At 39.6% G+C, this 17,994-nt stretch overlaps 1 long non-coding RNA gene across 1 annotated transcript; it reads right to left on the bottom strand.

Annotated features, from left to right (window-relative positions):
- Positions 1–7,247: 7,247 nt before the first annotated feature.
- On the bottom strand, positions 7,248–13,706 carry LOC121901700. Its single transcript, XR_006097369.1, has 4 exons — positions 13,609–13,706; positions 8,738–8,891; positions 8,544–8,595; positions 7,248–8,032 (listed from the first exon to the last, which is right to left on the bottom strand). It is a non-coding gene; the product is annotated as an uncharacterized LOC121901700 (long non-coding RNA).
- Between the last annotated feature and the right edge of the window lie 4,288 nt (positions 13,707–17,994).

The following is a 17,994-nucleotide window of genomic DNA, read 5'->3' as shown; positions in this document are numbered from 1 at the left end:
GCAGCAGCTGCATCTGCAAGTGTTTATGAAGCATGGACACACTGCTTAACAAGGTATAATGTTAGCTACATAGGCTAGTATATTTAGCTTTTTTGTCCTGGGCAATACAGGAAAATGCAAGTTATAAAATATAAAATAAAAATATAAAATATATTATGGTGAGAGGAGCAGCTACAGATTAAAATTTTAAATATTTAATATTAAATAAAAGAGAATGGGATGAATGTACAGGGTATTGACCAGAAGTAAACAGTGTATGCAGAATGCATAATTTATAATAAAAAATACAATTAATGTAACATGCCATGTAGGACCAACATCACTGATGTGCTGTGAGATTGTGGTGTGTTACGTTAATATAACGTGTAATGTCCATTGGGAGAGGAGGTAGAGTCCATGTCACTGGGGTTCCCAGGCCTTGTTGATGAGGGTGGCTGCAGCTGATAAGAAACTTCTTGTGGAGTGAGGTTTTGGTCTTGACAGACCTCAGCCTATTGCTGGAGGGGAACATTTCGAAAAGTTTATGTGGGAGAGATCTGCCGTGATCTTTCTTGCTCTATTCAGTGTCCTGGTGGCGTGCAGGTCCTGGAGGGATGGCAGATTGCATCCCATCACCTTTTCAGCACAGCGGATAATATGCTGCAATCTGCTTTTGTCCTTGACAGTGACAGCAGTTTACCAGATGGTGATGAAGGAGGTGAGAATGGATTCAGTGATGGGGTAGAAGTGCACCATCATTGCCTTTGGCAGGTTGAATTTCAGCTTCAGATTGAATTTCAATTTAAGCTTCTGCAGGGAGTACATGTTCTGCTGAGCCTTCTTGGTGAGGCCACTGATGTTCAGTTCCTACTTCAGGTCCTGGCTGATGGTGGTTCCTAGGAAGTAGAAGGACTCCACTGTGTCGACTGGCGGGTCACACAGCGTGATGGGGGTGGGTGGGGCTGTCTTTAGATTGTTGAGCTCTGAGTTGTTTTGTCTGCAGCAAGTCACCAGGTGGTCAATCTCTCTCCTGTAGGCAGTCTCATCTCCACCAGAGATGAGCCCAACGAGGGTGGTCTCATCCGTGAACTTCAGGAGCTTGACGGACTGATGACTGGAGGTGCAGCTGTTGGTGTAAGTGGAGAAAGGACGCAGCCTTGAGGGGAACCGGTGCTGATGGTCAGGGAGATGGAGACATGCTTCCCCAGCTTCACGTGCTGCTTCCTGTCAGACAGGAAGTTTGTCATCCACCTGCAGGTCGAGTCAGGCCTGTGCAGCTGGGAGAGCTTGTCTGAAAAAGATGACGCAGACAGGCCCTACAAAAGCATGCATTGCACTCTCAGTTTAATATTTTGCACTCTCAGTTGAAATTTGAGTAATAAATGCCAAGTGCAGAGGTGCATGGACTTTGAGGGCATCTCTATGTGCACCTGCTTTTTTGGTTCATGTGCAGGCACTGCAAGATGCAAAGGACTTGAGTGAAGGTGAATATAGATCAGTGGGTGTGGTGATTATTAAATACTTTCGCAGCCAGTCACATCACTGCTCCCATAGCTCCGAAACAGTTGTGCCAATCATAGTTAAGCGTGATAACGACAGCTCAACAAACAGAACGTTTTTCTTCAGGAAATGTCTAGATGGTTTAAAACAAAAATGATCTCTGTCCACATGAGCGTTTTAGCATCATTTCAGAATTAATCTCTGTCCTTACTAATATGCCTGAAAATGCATATCACCTGTCCATTGACATACACTGGGCATGCACATGCTGGTGTAAACATTGACCATGTTTGAGGTGAGATACATTAGAATTATTGCTGAAATACCATCGGTTTGATATAATTAGATAAACAGCTTTACCAAATCAATTTCTTTATTTTATTTCTATTGTTATAGTAACTAACTGAGGAAAAACCCTTCTCCATCTGTCTTTGGGTGCAGATTTGTGTTGATGTGTGTTCATGTTGTGATGCACTGAACCATCCAGATTTTGTGGGCAGGAGTTGGGTTGATTCGAACTGGATGCTGATGTCTTGTAAAGAGGGACTGGCTGGGATGACAAGGAGCTCGGTCTTAGAGAGGTTAAGTTGAAGGTGGTGTTCTTTCATCCATGCCAATATATCAGAAAGGTATGATGAGATCTGAGCCGAGACTCTGTGGTCTTCTGGCAGGAATGGCGGGAAGAGCTGGATACCGTCAGCATAGCTATGGTATGAGATATGAGGAGGCTTAGCAATAGAGCTGAGGACTGACCAGCAGCTCTAGCTGAGTGTAGTGATTCCATAACCGACAGGATTGCAGTCTCGGTAGAGTGCCCCTGCTTAAAGCCAGACTGATGTGGGTCGTACAGGTTGTTCTCAGAAAGGAATTCAGAGACTTGGTTAAAGACTGTGCACTCAAGTATTTTTGATAGGAAGGGCAGGACTGAAACCAGTCTGTAGTTTTCAACCTGGGCTGGGTTGAGCGTAGGTTTTTTGGAGTAGTGGGGTGACCTCAGCTTGCCTTAATGCGTCAGGGAACACACCCATTGTAAGTGAGGAGTTGATGATGTGTGTGACAGGTAGTGGGATGAGAGTCCAGCAGAAGTTTGGAGACTTTCTCCTCAGTCAGAGGGGAGAATGAGGAGAGTGCCGCCCTGTTAGCTGGCAGTTGGTCAGGCTGAGAGAACTGGTTACTAATGGCAGAGACCTTGTCAGTAAAAAATGAGGTGAACATGTCTGCAGTGAGCAGAGTGGAGGGCGGAGGAGGTGGCGGATTGAAGAGCGAGTTAAAATTTTCCAAGTGTCTGTGGCACCACAGATCTTGTTCTGATAGTAAATGGTCTTAGCAGTTTTTCATGCTTGGAGACCCTGATAGTCACTGAGGTCAGTGAGTTTGCTGGATTTACGCCATTTTCTCTCTGCTGCTCTGAGTTCTGCCCTTTGTTCTCTGATGACTTCATTGAGCCATGGACTGGGGGGGGGGGGGGGGGGGGGGGTGATGCGAGAAGGTTTGGATGTTAAAAGGCAGAGATTGTTAAGACAGGAGGCTAGCGAGGAACCGAGTGTGTCTGTAGCCTCACCGCGAGTAGGAGTATTTTTTTTAATTCTGTCATTTATAACATGAGTATTGTCAATTGTAACTTCAGAATTTGCACTCCCAAAGACATTTTATTAGAATCAGTCGTTTCAGCTTTAGCCTTGTCTCTATCCTAAGGCTCAATAGGTATATGTATGGTTTTATTACTTTATGTGAACAAACCTACCTTGACGCCCAGGGGAAGGTGACTCTGTTGAAGGCACACACATACACACACACACACACACACACACACACACACTCACACACACACTCAGAGTGACCTGGAAGGACCTGCAATACAACTTAATCCAGTGTTAATCCAGACGTCTACACCTTGTATTCCTGAATCTCTCTTGTGTAGTCTAGCCTTTACGTTCTACAGCACAAAGCTAATCCTGGTCTGTCACAGTCAGGAAATGAGATACACTACAACTCCCCAAATGTCTTTAGGTGTGTTCAATAAGCCCTGTGCAGTGAACTCTACAACCTGACTTCCAGCTGAGCAAACTGAAAGAGTTTCAAGGAGGCTTTCACAAGTTGAATTACTTTTCTGTCTAGTCTTATTGCATTTTCAAAGTTTCTGTCTAATAATATACTTTTGTAGGGTTGGATTTATTAAATGGATTTATTAAAATTGACATACTCAAATATACATTTTTTGGCCTCAGTCTGTGTCAGTCCTATATTACTTAATTGGCACTGTTAGGCTAAACCTGTAATTCCTTAAAAGCTGCCCTAACTGTGACTTTGGGAGAATGAAATATGATTCAGGCACCATTTTCTTATGGATTACATAAATCTAACACTGATTTGACTGGAATACAGTGCAAGTGTATGACTCAAAATCACATTTAAATGTATGGGGATTAATTAATGCACATACAGTATAGTCATTTTGCGTCTGCTTTTGTGCCATTAAACAACCATTCAGTTTGCTGTGAAATACAAATGTACTCTTCAAAATACACCAACAGTAAAGACTATGATTAACACTCACATGACATTAAGCCACAATAAGATCACAGTATTCATTAAGATATTATGATTTTTTCAGACAAATATGTTATCATAATGCAACAAATGCCTCACCTGTTCACAACTGCTTGAACTTGAAACAACAAGAGGAGTAAACAAACTATTCTTTCTTCATTCTCTTTTCATCCATTTTTCCAGCCATTCACTCAATTACTGGCTCTCCCAAGGTGATCCTGTGTCCCTTGCCCTCCTCCCTCATTTTTTCTTCACTCCCTCTTTCAATCACACACTTCCCTAATACTCTGTCACTCAGAAAAGAGCCTGCTGGAAAAGAGAGTGAGAGAATGTGTGTATGTGTGTGTGTGGGTATTAGTCGGTGTTTGTGTGTGCACTCGGTTTGCATGAATATGAGGAGGAAAGCAGTCAACATAAAGAGGAATAAAGACTGAGAAAGAGACAGGACTGAAACAAAGTCTGCAGTAAAGACAAACAGAAGGAGAGGTGAAAACACAAAGAAAGGATTGGGAAGTGACTGCTCAAATCTCAGGTTACTGGTTGATGTCTTGATGCGAGGTGCTGCTGTTAACTTGTCAGCAATTGTGTGTGCTCAGAGGCCTGGACATAAAACACTGGTTGTATTTTAAAAGTGCTGACATGTTTTCATATCAAGAGCCAAATGAGAAATTTAGACTCATAAAGGTAAACTACTATTACTACTCTCTACGTCTTTGTTGTTTTTAGCTTGTCAAAAATAATCACAATAATCTGTGTTCAATTGTACTCTCTGTCATCAGAGTGTAAAAACCTTTTATGCTAATATGTACTGATCAAATGACAACTGTGACCTTGTTAGCTGTTCCCAGTATGCTGCAGAGCGTCCATAATCATTTCATCCAGTCATAAAATCTGGATTTTCTGTTCATGGAGTTTCTGTGAAGCTTTTTATGTCAGTTCTTCACGGCTAATGCTAACTAGCATTTGACTAAATCTGAATTCAGGATTGCATCAAATCCAAATCCTGCCCAATCCCTGTTAAATCTATTTAGGATTAGCTTTCCAATTCATGAGTTATAAGTAACTAAAACTCAAAGATTCACTTGAGATCCGTAATTAGCTTTTTCTGTCTGAGAAGATTTTGAGTGGGACCATGGAGTTGAGGAGCATAAATGAAACCTTGTGTCTGCCACACTGAATTCACTTTTTATGATTTCCTGTTCTTTTTATACTGTCATAATGGTGGATGTCAAGTCAAGTCAAAGCCGTTATAGCTAGAAATGAACCATTATTAAAATAATTTCCTAGCTTATTTCTAGCTACATTTCACTCAGTAAAAGCGAAGGTTAGCTTGTTCTCCGATCAGCAAAGGTAATGAGTATTTTATCAAGCTGGACTTGGATGCAAAATGAAACTTGCACTTTTAAGAGTTTTTACCTGCATATCATTGTCTTCATCAGTAGAGGGCAACAGAAGGAGTTCCATCCATGTAGACATACTGTATGTAAATCAGGTTCTCATGACAAACGCCAATGAAGACGAGCTCCATTTAAAGTCAGTGAGAGGACCTTGAGTTAAGATTTTTTTTTTAATTGTCAAACTATGATTTGTTTTACCTATTTCCAAAGTAAAACAAAAAAAATCAAGCTGTAACTATTTAAAAAAAAAATCAAACCTGCAGTGTAAAACATAGCTTCAGTCTGTGGCTCTCAATCTTGCTCTGAGTTTATCTTGCTATTTTATATCCTGTCAGTATAAGAGAATATGCCTGGTACCCAACTGGATTATTCAAGTGCTCCCTTAAATCCCATCATCACTTTGGCCCCCTCCACTGTAAGGTCAGCCAAGGTCCTAACGAGCGTCCCCGGCTATAGTTTGGGCTCTGGCTTTTTATAGCTGTGTCCCAGCTCTGAATGGCTCTGGATTTATGTGCTGCTACATAAGCCTTTTCTCTCTCTCTCTCTCTCTCTCTCTCTCTTTGTCATTTTGAAACCTCTCTTACCCTTCTTTTGCACCTTTATACCACACACGCACACACTCACACAGAACAACACTTTATGTGTCTTCTCAGTATTCATGTAGCAGAGCATACGGCTTTCCTCTTTCCATATTTATGAAGTGTTCCCTCTCAGTAGTAATGTATATGTCCTTTATGCTTCCATCAGATGACCCTCCCAACACACACACATATACACTATCTTTACCCCGTCAGGATTAAATAGATGAACATATTGTACCCTCTCTGGCAGCCCTTACATGGTTTGTGTGTGTGCATCTGTGTGTGTGTGTGTGTTAGAGAGGTGTCCATTACTCTGAAAGCCTTCCTCTATCTGATTCACTGTGGTTCTAATGATATTTAACCTGCCAGGCCATTTTGAAAATGGGCCCTGGCTGTAAAAATACCCGATGCACTATAGTCCTGTCTGTGCCCCCCCCCCCCCCCCCCCCCCCCCCATACATACTTACATACTTTCACTGACACACACATATAGTACATTACACTCACACATGCATACAAATGCACACGTGCAGAGTCCTGATCTTGTGCACTACTTTAACCTTGCTGCTTTTATCATTAACTCCAGCTTCTATCTGTCATAGGATGAGGTCAGTTCGTTCATTCATTAGTTTCTCTTCTCAACATTAGCTGTATTTCACTTCCACTATTATCTGTCCTGTGGATCTGCGGTCCCCAGCTGCATTCATAATTAACCCCCCAGCTTCAATACCGCTAACTGCTAAATATGATAGCTTTCTATGCCCCAATGCCTTTTTGACAATTGAGATCCTGAAATGTAATCCTCATGAAGTTGCAGATTAAAGACCAAGTTGTACAGTTTAAATTTACCCTGTGTGATTGGTGGGAGTACATTTGGAAATTTTACCACAGTGTGGGTAGAATAGTAGTACAAACTTCATTTTGTCTCTGATTGTGTTTTTATCTGCAGGATGAGATTGACAAATGTGCTCATGTAGACCTGTGACTCCACATAGCCTGCATATATTACACTTGTGAGATGCATCAGCCGACTTTTGCAAATATGAATATATGTGTTGATTTTGCTCATAAATATTTTCATGTTTTTCTTCCACTTTTCACATCTTTTAACACACTCACGGCATACAACATGCGTCTGAACACCTTTGTTGTTTTTTCTATGTAAGCCTGTACCGTATCTGCACGATATTGGCATCATTGTCGACAAAATGAATGTCTCAGAGGTTGTAATGTAGTGCATATTTAAACCCAATTTCCAAAAGATCAGCAAAAGAAAATCTGTTTTAATACAAGTTTCCATCCACTACAGTCATGTGAATATAGTGCGTTGATTTTGTTGGTTTGTTGAGATAAACAGCTGGAACAGTCTCATCGCTTCACATAGATCTGATGTTTTCATCTGTCGATATTTTTTGTTTCTTCAGTGGAGCTGGAGCTTCATTGTAAGTTTAAGTCACACGTTTCACGTATGTCATGCTTTGTTCACCGTGTTTCAATTGCATTTTGTCACATTTTCTTTTCATTGACACACAAACTTTTCCACCTCAGTGAAGCGTAAAACTTTTTGGAGTTATTTTGAGATTTTTTCAGTTTTTCCAATTATATTGAGAATGTGAATAAAAACAGGTGGATAGAAACCTACCAACTGACAGCTGTGTCAGACTGCAAGATTCAAACATTCAAACCTCAACCTCATGTTTAACTACTGGGGCCAAGTGCATAAAACTCACATGACTGTGTGCACGTGCAAAGCCAGAAATATGCATATGCATGATTTTTGTCAGATTTATAAAGCTGTGCGTATGCATAGTTCTGTTTTATAAATCTCAGTCATTGAGGAACTGGACACACCTGCACGAACCTCATTTCCACTCCAACAATGAGCTATAAATGGATGAAGACACACCCTTAACCAGCCATTTTCATATCAGTTTGCTGCCTGCTCCACCAGTCTGTACAGCTGTCAATGAAACAAACAAGAAAGAAGAAATGCCGTTTCACCGATTGTGTTGCACCAGCGAGGTTCTGCAACAAGAGAACAGCTGTCATTACACATGACCATTACACACAGCTGTGCGGCTCTTTATAGCATCTATATCATTAATTCATCACATGGAACCTGTAAACTATCATCAGCAGTGATATCTCAGAAATGTAATCAATGATTAGTTTGTAACGCTCATATCTTTACCAACTTTACAAGGTGTGACACAACTAAAGATAGAATAAAAAGAATATTAACAGCAAAATAAAATGTTGACTGCTATGTAAATTAAAATGATAAAATTAAGTAATTAATCAATTTTATGTTTATTAACATGCCTTTAATTGGCATTTTTCAAATCTCTCTGTAAACACACGCAAAAAAAAAAAAAGTAGCTGGTTATCAACCTAAACAGTGTTTTACTGAAAGATTCCATCTCTCAGCTTCTATTTCATCTCCACCTCATCACATCACCCTCAGAGTGCTTTAGAGAAACATGTGTACGCCTGGTGAATGCGTGAGGTGCGTGGTGAGTGGGGAGAATCGACTTACTTGAGACTTGACTCCTTAAAGACTTGACTGAACTTGAGTGTTGAGTAACATCCTGGAACAAATAGAAAATAAATAAGACAGCAACATACGAGGCCTGTATGGCAATGTACCTTATTTCAGTCACACAGCTCATGTCTCAAATGTTTATTTACAGCAGGCAGAACATAGTTAGAGTTTGGCATCTAGACCCTGACCTCATCACTCCCCGCAGAATACATCTGCACGGAGATATTGGGGATTGATGAGTAAATATCTTCATGTAGCTGGAGCCTGCAGGTAGATGCTGGGGTGGTGGTGGGTCTGAATGATCAGGTAGCAATACTGTGGTGCAGAGCAGCATAGGCATAGCTGAGGGAGAAATGGGAAATTTTGCAGCTTAAATAGACCTCCAATTTGGGAGGATGTATTTGGTAGATTATATGGAGAGAGAGGCATCATATGAGTGTATGTAGCAGTACAGCTCAGGTTGACTGCCTGAACTAGCTTGTAGGCTTTGCTCCCTCCATTTATTTAAGTATTAGGCCTATGCATTCAAATGACTTTGTTTTGGCTGTGCACACTTTTCAAACAGCTTTTAAAGGAAAAATGTCAAGTTTAAAGCCTCAGCATTGAGAGACCTGAAAGCCTTGCAACTGACCTGCAATTTATTTACAAAGACTAGAAGGGCACTTAAACAGCTTTGGTTAATAGTGAATGATTTGCAGTAGCAGGCTGGGATGGTATTATGTTAATGGTTACATTCAAGAATGAACGGTGATGTCGAGAGACACTGTAAGTATCTGCAGCACCACTTTAAAGCTGCAAGACTTCTTTTATTTTGTGTGAATTGGCTTAGAAGTCTCCGATGAACGAAAGGCAGCTCATCCCAGAAGTAGAAATGACTTCAGTTCAAATGCTGCTTTACTCATGTAAAACAGTATAATGACCTTTTGTGTTCCTACAGAGTTTTCTTTGTGCATTAAATCCCATCTGAGTTTTATTTTACTTGTAAAATGTAACAAGGCAGAATATGTGCTGATGTCTCAGTTCAATCATACTGTGTACTACGACTGTTTCCGCAACATTAGCTTCCTGTTCATTGTTTTTGTAGCAGCTCCAGGCTTCTTCTTCTGATGACACCAGTTATTAGATTCTTGTCTCTGATGACTCTTGCTTCAGGCCAGAGCTGTTCATGTTCACAATTATTGATTTGGCTGTCCATAGCCATAGAAGTAATTATATGAATCATTAAATGTTAGCATTATTACCCTTTAAGTTGGAGACTGAAGGGAGACTGTGCACTATCTATCACTTTCTATAATGGTGGAATCTAACAGCATTGAGTGTCATTTTTTTCATCACAAAGTGCAATCAGCCAAATTAAAGCTTTCACGATGAATAAATATATGAACAGAGTGACAGATTAGTCTGTTTGGTTCTGCCATAGAGGTAGATGTCCAAATAGCTCTGCTCATGAGCTTACCAGGAACAAATGGGTATGTCAAGATGTTCCTTCTGCACACAAGCAGAGCACACACGCACACACACACACACAAACACACAGGTTTGGTGTATGATTTCTTACAATCCTTACTGAGAAAACTGTCTGTCTCTATATATGACTCAACTAATTCTACTTCATTTGATAATTTTCTACATTTGCCAGCATACTCTTTGAAAAGAACAGGTGTTCTCCTGTCGGTGATGTATGGAGGTGGACAGAGCAGATGGAGCCGAGTATGAGAATGATTTTTTCCAGTCATGAAAATACAATACAACCTGTGACCAGCACATTGCTGTCTGGCCTGAGGAATCTATATAGTAAATACTGGCATCTCAGTGTGAAGTCATATCATCTAAATTTGACCAGTTATCCACTGGAGCAAATCGCAGCCAGCTCTGCTCTACAAAGGCAGAGAGCAATAACTATAGAGGCAGTGAAGTTGAGAAAAAAATGGTTGAAAGTTTTCTGGCTGGCTGGCTGGCAAACTGTGTAACAAATAGAGAGGATGGAGTGCCTTCATTTTTATGGCCTTCTTAGTTGTATTATTTGTTAAAAAAAAAAAAAAGGCAGATACTGCACTTTGCATTTGGACCACCATCATGAAATACTAGGGAAAATGCAGTATCTATCAAGATTTTTTAAATTTTTGAATAAAATCAACTTTATTTTGATCCTTTTCAGCTTGTAGCTTAAAAGGATTTGATGTACCTTTGTTTTTCTAGGTGTCTGTCTCTCTGTCTACTACTAATATTGTGGACATTTAGGGCCCTATTTTAATGATCCAAAGCGCATGGTCTGAAGCGCACGGCGCAAGTGCATATCGAAGTGTGTCCAAATCCACTTTTGCTAGTTTATGTTTTGTTTTGGAGGGTAACACGCAATAAACCAATCAAAGTGTCATCTCCCATTCCCTTTAAAAGCTCAGTGTGCTTGCACCTTGGTGGATTGCTATTATAATGGTGCATTTGCCAAGTAGTAAGAAGGAGCGCCTCTCTGCACAGGAAATGGATCTGCTTGTGTGCGAAGTGAAAGTGCACGATCCATAATGAGCACAGTGGCCCCTGCTGCTCCTGGACCCTCCCGTGGCCCCAGACCACCACTTTAAGATCCTGTTCATTAATTTGTTGCAAATTTCTTTTCGTTTGTTTTTTGAAAAGGTTTATTTTTTTAATTACAGCTTTGGTTTCTTTAAAATCGTTTTGTTCAGTCATGGAGTAACATGTCAAATCAGCAAGGTTTTAATTGCTGAAAGTATGGAAACCTGATCACTGTCAAAGAATATTTGTTAAATATTGTTCAGAAATTAAATCATTAATTTTAATCATGTAAAAAATCATCATACACAGTTGTCAGGACTTGATCAGCTCTCCAAGGTGCTGATCCTGCTGCTGGAAGCAGGTAGGAGCTGTCCAGATTTATTTCCTTCTTTAGTTTAATCATTGTTTTTACATCATTTATTTCCCCATGTGTTCTTCATGTCCTCATGTATTGATGTAGCAGGAAAGTCAATCCATGTCTGATCTGTTGTTGATATCCATGTGCTGGGTCTTGACAGAGACCCTCAACCTGACGGGTCTGTTTAAATACCTACATGTATCACCATGATTTGATCAAACAAGTATACAATTTCATCCATCATTACTGCGATTAGCTAATGCTGATAAATGTTATGCCTTACCATTATGACATATTTTTTAAAATATGTTGATGTACACAACAATAATCTTTCACATTGTTATCCTTTTATTTGTAATCCTTTGCATGTTTGTGCACTGCTGTGCATCTGTGTATGTGTATAACAAGCAGAGTATATGCATGTTGTGCACCCACCTATGTAGACGCATATTACTGTCTTGATAATGTGCGCTGAAAATCACAGTGAAACACTGCACCATTGACTTCAAACCAGGTTTTTGTTGGTCAATTGCGCAATTGCTCTCCGCTGCCTCAAGATAACAATGCATCTGAGCACACCTCATTTTAAGACACACTCATGGTTGCTCAGATGGGCGCAAGTGCATTTGCTATTTAAACAACGTGGGTACTGGATGGGAAAATGACAACTGCGTCAGTCTTAAACTAACAAAGACACTTAAATTGCGCTTGGTGCCACTTTGTGCCGGGCATAAGATACGGTCCTTACACTCACTGAGTTCTACTGAGAGAAAATCCTCCCTTATTATATTGATTTGCATTGAAATCAATATAGCAAATTTAACATTTAATGCATTTAAATATGTGATTTATGTGGTTATGTACCTTAACCAACAAATTATTTGCATTCCACCAGAGTCAAAAGCTGAGATGGCAGCTACTGAGATCTGCTAAGCTAGTTATCCTCAGCAGGAGTTTTACTGGGGTTTTATTATGCATAACAATTGGATTTAGCTACTGCTTATACTGGTATGTGTATGCACATTCCCACACAAGCATGCTCAAACACACACACATATATTGGCATGCACCATGTATCTTGGAGCCTAAAGGTTGGCGCTGCCCTGAGGATGGGAAAGATTATTATGGGCCAGAGAGAGGGCAAGACGAGCCTCTGAATCTCCGGGAAAGGGAGCTACTTCCTAACAAATACTCCCAATCTAACAAACCTTACTCAGCCTGCAGTTAAATAAATTAAGGTTCTAAAGAAGTAGCCTAATGGGCTCAAATGGAGCCTTTTCTCCTCATCCGTTTCTCATTATTGTATTCTCTGCATGCATACCAAATAATTGCTTGGGTACAAAAACTTGTTTTTCAGGTATTTTCTGTTTCATGACTGTCGTTGCTAATAATTCCCCTGACCAGCCTGCAGAATGGACACTGAGGAGATGTGCAGTAGATGGCAACCTGAGTCACAAGAGAACTGGAGGAAAAACTTATTTCAAATAAAGCTTAAAAATGCTTAGGTAACCCTTATATTTGCACACATTTTCATGTAAATCAACTAATTCTGTTGTAGTCAGCTCCCTCTGGTTGCCTGGAGAGTGCAGTGTAAAATCAGGCTCATGACTCCTCTTTTCACCTGATAGTCAGGAGTTTCACTGAGAGGGCATAAAAACTGCAGAGGTTCATGTAATCCCCCACCGATTCAACCCTGCATGATCCCTCACTGGCTTCCCGACCAAATCTCAATCAAGCCAGAGGTGAAGCTGCTGGAGATTGACCCTGGGTCTTTACAGTGTTTTGGCTCTGAGTTCACATGTATAAAACTCAGGCAGCACTTACTGTACTGCTTAGCCTGTCTTCCGACATTTTTGAGGAAAATAAAAGTCCAACCAGTTAACATGCTCCAAGAGTTTTCTTGAGTGTGAGCCATTATATCCTGTTGTGATGGCCACAGCCAGCCATGGTAATATTCACCCAATTTACACTCGCCCACCTCATTAGTTTGCTTTCACACACAGGTTCACTTAATTTGCAGTCAACTACATACAAACAATTAACACCACAGTTTGTTTGATTTGGAATCAGTTTAGTCACACTTTTAACCTTACTTTGTTTTATATGGAGTGCACACATTTTAACACTCTTGGGCTACACATGCAATTTTCTGTTATATTAAATATTGTTTCTTTGTCTTTGAGTTACCATGATTGTTGGAGGACGTCTTTCCTGGCGGAGCAAAAGGTGTGGCTTCTTCTTCTTTTGGTTTTAGGGTGGGTTGCAACCATTGCTTATAAGGTGCATAATGCCACCTACTGTACTGGAGTATGCAGTATGAGATGTTATCCTTGGATTACTTTACATCATTAGGTAAATAAATAATTCTTAAATAATAGTTTTAATTTTTTTTACAAAAACCTTCACTAAACACTATGGTATAGTCTTATCTCCTTCAAATATTCAGTAACGGTCTCTGTGTGTCCTGTACCTCCTGTTGTTCCCAGAATACCATCAAGGTTCCATTCCAAGTTACTCTTATCTTCTCTTCCCTGTACTTTAACAGTGCATCAGTATATGTTCTGCATTCTACATTCATTCATCATTCCAAGCATTCATCTAATGTACTTCCCCAAGCAAACCAATGTTTTATTTAGACCTGTACGGTTGAAACTTAGTCTCGTTAAAACTTCCCTTTTCCTATTCTAGCATTCACTAAGGGTATATATATTCCTATGCCTACTTTATCTCTTTCATCTTTGGACCTGTCTTTATACATATCTAATAACTATAATATTTGTTTCTTATATAATGACTTACCAGAGGTCCTATCCCACTGTCTTCCCATTCTCTCTTTAAATCCATCATGTTTAGGTCTATTTTAGGTCTCAGGAATAGCCAGTGGGGGACATTACAAATAGGGTTAGGGGAGTTAAAGCAAATATTTTCAAGCCTATATTACTCTGATTTAGCCTTTACCCAGCCACAGCCATCACCTTGAAATCTGCCGTATTCCCAACATTCCTGAATGACACTTTTGGTAGACTTTTCATTACAGCACCCCATAGACAGCTCCAATATGTAAGCATAACTTTATCTTTTCTTATATCTAAGGGTGCTTCTCCTAATTCGACTTGGATTGCCTTAATCGCGTTGACCTCATTGCCCCACATATCCTCAATGCTTTATTTAGCACTCTATCAATTTTATTTAAATGTGTTTTGACTGCCGCACCATACAAAAGGTTTGGCTGAAAGTTGAGGAGTCTTAAATGCTGAAGCCAACTCCTTGGGCTGAGCCATGTGCTACCATGTTATAGGGGGATTTGGGTTTGGTTAGTTTTGCTTTGAATTTCATTGTAGTTGGTGTACATTGTCTACCGCTTTGTATGTTGTTTGGTTTGGCCAAGCCACTATAATCTAACCAATAAAAGTTTTAAATAGATTCTGATTCCAGTAGTGCATTGACAAGTATCAAATACATTCAGTCAGATAAGAGACATGATATGGTGCTTGTAATAGCTCAAATGATATTCAAATTAAGAGGGCAGGAATACAAGTTAAATTCATGTGGATTCCTGCATATATAGGTGTAGACAGAAATGAGTTGGCAGATAAATAGCCAAAAGGAGCAACAACAACAGAAACAACAAAAGAAATAAATATGGCAGTAAAATATAGCAAGGCTGAGGTTAAAAGTATAATCAAATCAGAAATGAAAAAGAAATGGCAGGAAGAGTGGGACAAAGAAAATAAATATTACAGCATTCAAAGAAAATGAGAGGAAGCAATAGAAAAAGAGGAGGACATGAATTCAAGGATATGATTTGGTCACACCAGTCTGAACAGTACACTGAACATCATGAATAAGTATTCTACTGGTTTTTGTGAGTATTGTGGGCTACAGGAAACGGTGGAGCATGTATTTGTGCACTGTCCTAGATACCAGCAAGAGAGACAGACACTTAAAGTTACACTTCGAAAGAATCACATGACACTTGGTTTGCGAGAAATGTTGCAGAGGAGTTCAGGTGATGTGGGGTATAGGGTTATTTTACTAAATTTTTAGAAAGCACAGGACTAGAAGAATTTAATATAGTAATATAGTAACTGTTTTGATCCACACTCCAATCCAGAAGGGGGCGGTAATGCACCTATAAACAGTTCAGTGTTTCCCCTAGGTTGACTGCTGCTACTGTCTGTAATTTACAGTTTAGTTTCTTTTGTTTTTTTTGGGTTGACCTAATCTGAAATTTCCTAAAAAGTAATAGAAAGTCTGTATGGACATACAATTAAAAAATGTTTATGTAACACATACATGTAATACATTAAATGTGTGTGTGAGTACAACAAATGTTAATGTTGTTCTGCTCACATGTGTCCTTTCAACAATCCTGTCACTTCATGATGGAATCAGATATGGATTACATGTTGTGATTGGTATGGATAGACATCTAAAAACTCATTAAAAAAAAAAGTCATCACAAATGTAGCTGAAGCAACGCCTTACTCTCTTCCCTGCTTCATTGTTTAATTGACAGTTATTGAGAGATAGTTTTGAAGCCTGGAGTTGCCACATTCCCTAATAAAGCACTCTGCAGCAGCGCTGTGCTGTGTGGCTTCACATAGATAATTGTAAACAGTGTGAGTTCATTTAGCCTCTTCTAAGGTTCACACTTCATTAATCTGACTCCAGCACTAAAGTGACGCACACACACACTGTCATTAAGAGACAACTATGGATGCACAAAGATGTAACCACACACATATACACACACACACACACACAGAGCTGTTTTAATTTAGCTCATAAGACTGCCAGCTCCTCTAACATTGCCTGCTTGAATACATTATACCTACTATAGAGCTGCTCTTCAATTTCATTAAAAACATATTTGATTATGAGGATGGCAGTAACTTTTTTCATTATGATCCATTTGTTACTGTCAAAATATTGAAACAACCAACCTTCAATACAGATAAATCATTTCTTTTCTGTGCAGCAAGCAAAACTTAAAAGTAAAGCTGACGAAAGTGGTATACACTGCTACTTTACAATAAAGGCTGTAGATTGTGGGAAATGGGTTAGGTTAACATTAGGTTAACATTTTTGCATTGAAAGCTATTTGTTTCTTCCATGTCTTCATATGGATAAAGTCAATCTACAGTTGACCTTAACACACCAATCTGTTAACTACATTTACAGTTTGAGAACAAATATAACAATATAATCTAGGCTGTGAAAATATGGCTTCTCATATAGCCATCTCAAGGAGCAACTGATTCATTTGGTCTGGTGGGCCACGGGAAAGACATTATTGTCTTTTAGATCTGGTCTGTTTCGTGTTCACAATGACGAACCAACAAGTTATAGAGTCTGACGGTAACTTTGTGGGGTAATACACAACTTGACACTGTATATCTTTAATAATGAGGAAAAGACTGGGCGAGAAATAGGCATTTTGTACAGTAATACTACAGGGTGTGGGCGTGGGAGGAGGATAGTAACTTTGTGGTAGCTACATTTCACTCATTTCACAGAGCATGACACAAGTTCAACACACACCCCTGGTTTAACTAATTTTCATGTTATCACTGATTGGGTAAAATCCCTGCACTCATGTGCTGACACGCATATGTCTTACCATGGTTACAAAACGATCTTATATAAATATAGGCAACAGATCTGGAGATCATTTTCTTAACAGTTGATAATAGTTAATAGAAGTTCAGCTTTTGACTTAATATCTATTCTTGTTTTCTTATCAGCCTAAACAAACCGGACCATTAAAACAAATGCACCAGTTTGTTTGAAATGAACCAAATTAGGTTAGATGTGAAAATATCCAAAATCTCCCCCTCACTTTGTTATACTGAAAAAATTGACATATTCAACCTTAAAACCCACTGATTAGTTAAAATTTGTATTTTCTAGAGAAAATATTGAAAAGATAGTTATAATATTACATGTTACTTACTGCCATTTCTATTTCTCTTTAAAAAAAAATTGTATTCACTGAGAGTAAATGGTATTTTGTAAAGCTTGATAATGTCATTTTGTACACTTGGTATCTATTGTGATCTATAAGTCACATTTCTGATCGATGGACTGCTTATTAATCGAAGCGGAAACAACCTCAGGCACCACCCTGATGAAGGAAAGACAGGCATGAAAACAGCTGGCGAATAAAGCATGGTGCTCTAGAATGTGCTTTAGTTTTGGTTGACTTGCATTGAAGCTCACATTGGTCTGCACCTCACTGCGTGTGCATTCTCAAAGTCAGAGACAGCTTTAGACACGCATCACACACCACAACAACCCCTGTGTTAACAAGCATCATCCCTGTTAATGTGCCCTTGAGCGAGACACTGAACCTTGCCAGCTGTAGACCGACCTCTGACCTCCCTGTGGAGAGGTGGCAACGGAAAATAGGATTCCCCTCCATGATCACACCAAATAAAATGGATTGAAATAAAAAAGAGGGCTGCATACAGGGAGAGAGAGACAGTGACGGAGTAAAAGAAAGCAACAAAGAGAGAGAGACAGTCAGAGTCAGAGTGGGATTATGGAAATGTAATATCCGGCTGATAAATC

Source organism: Thunnus maccoyii, chromosome 8 (genome assembly GCF_910596095.1).
Source record: "Thunnus maccoyii chromosome 8, fThuMac1.1, whole genome shotgun sequence".
Taxonomy (NCBI): Eukaryota; Metazoa; Chordata; class Actinopteri; order Scombriformes; family Scombridae; genus Thunnus; species Thunnus maccoyii.
Note: the sequence above shows the minus strand (reverse complement) of the source record. Positions and strands in the feature narration are given on the sequence as shown.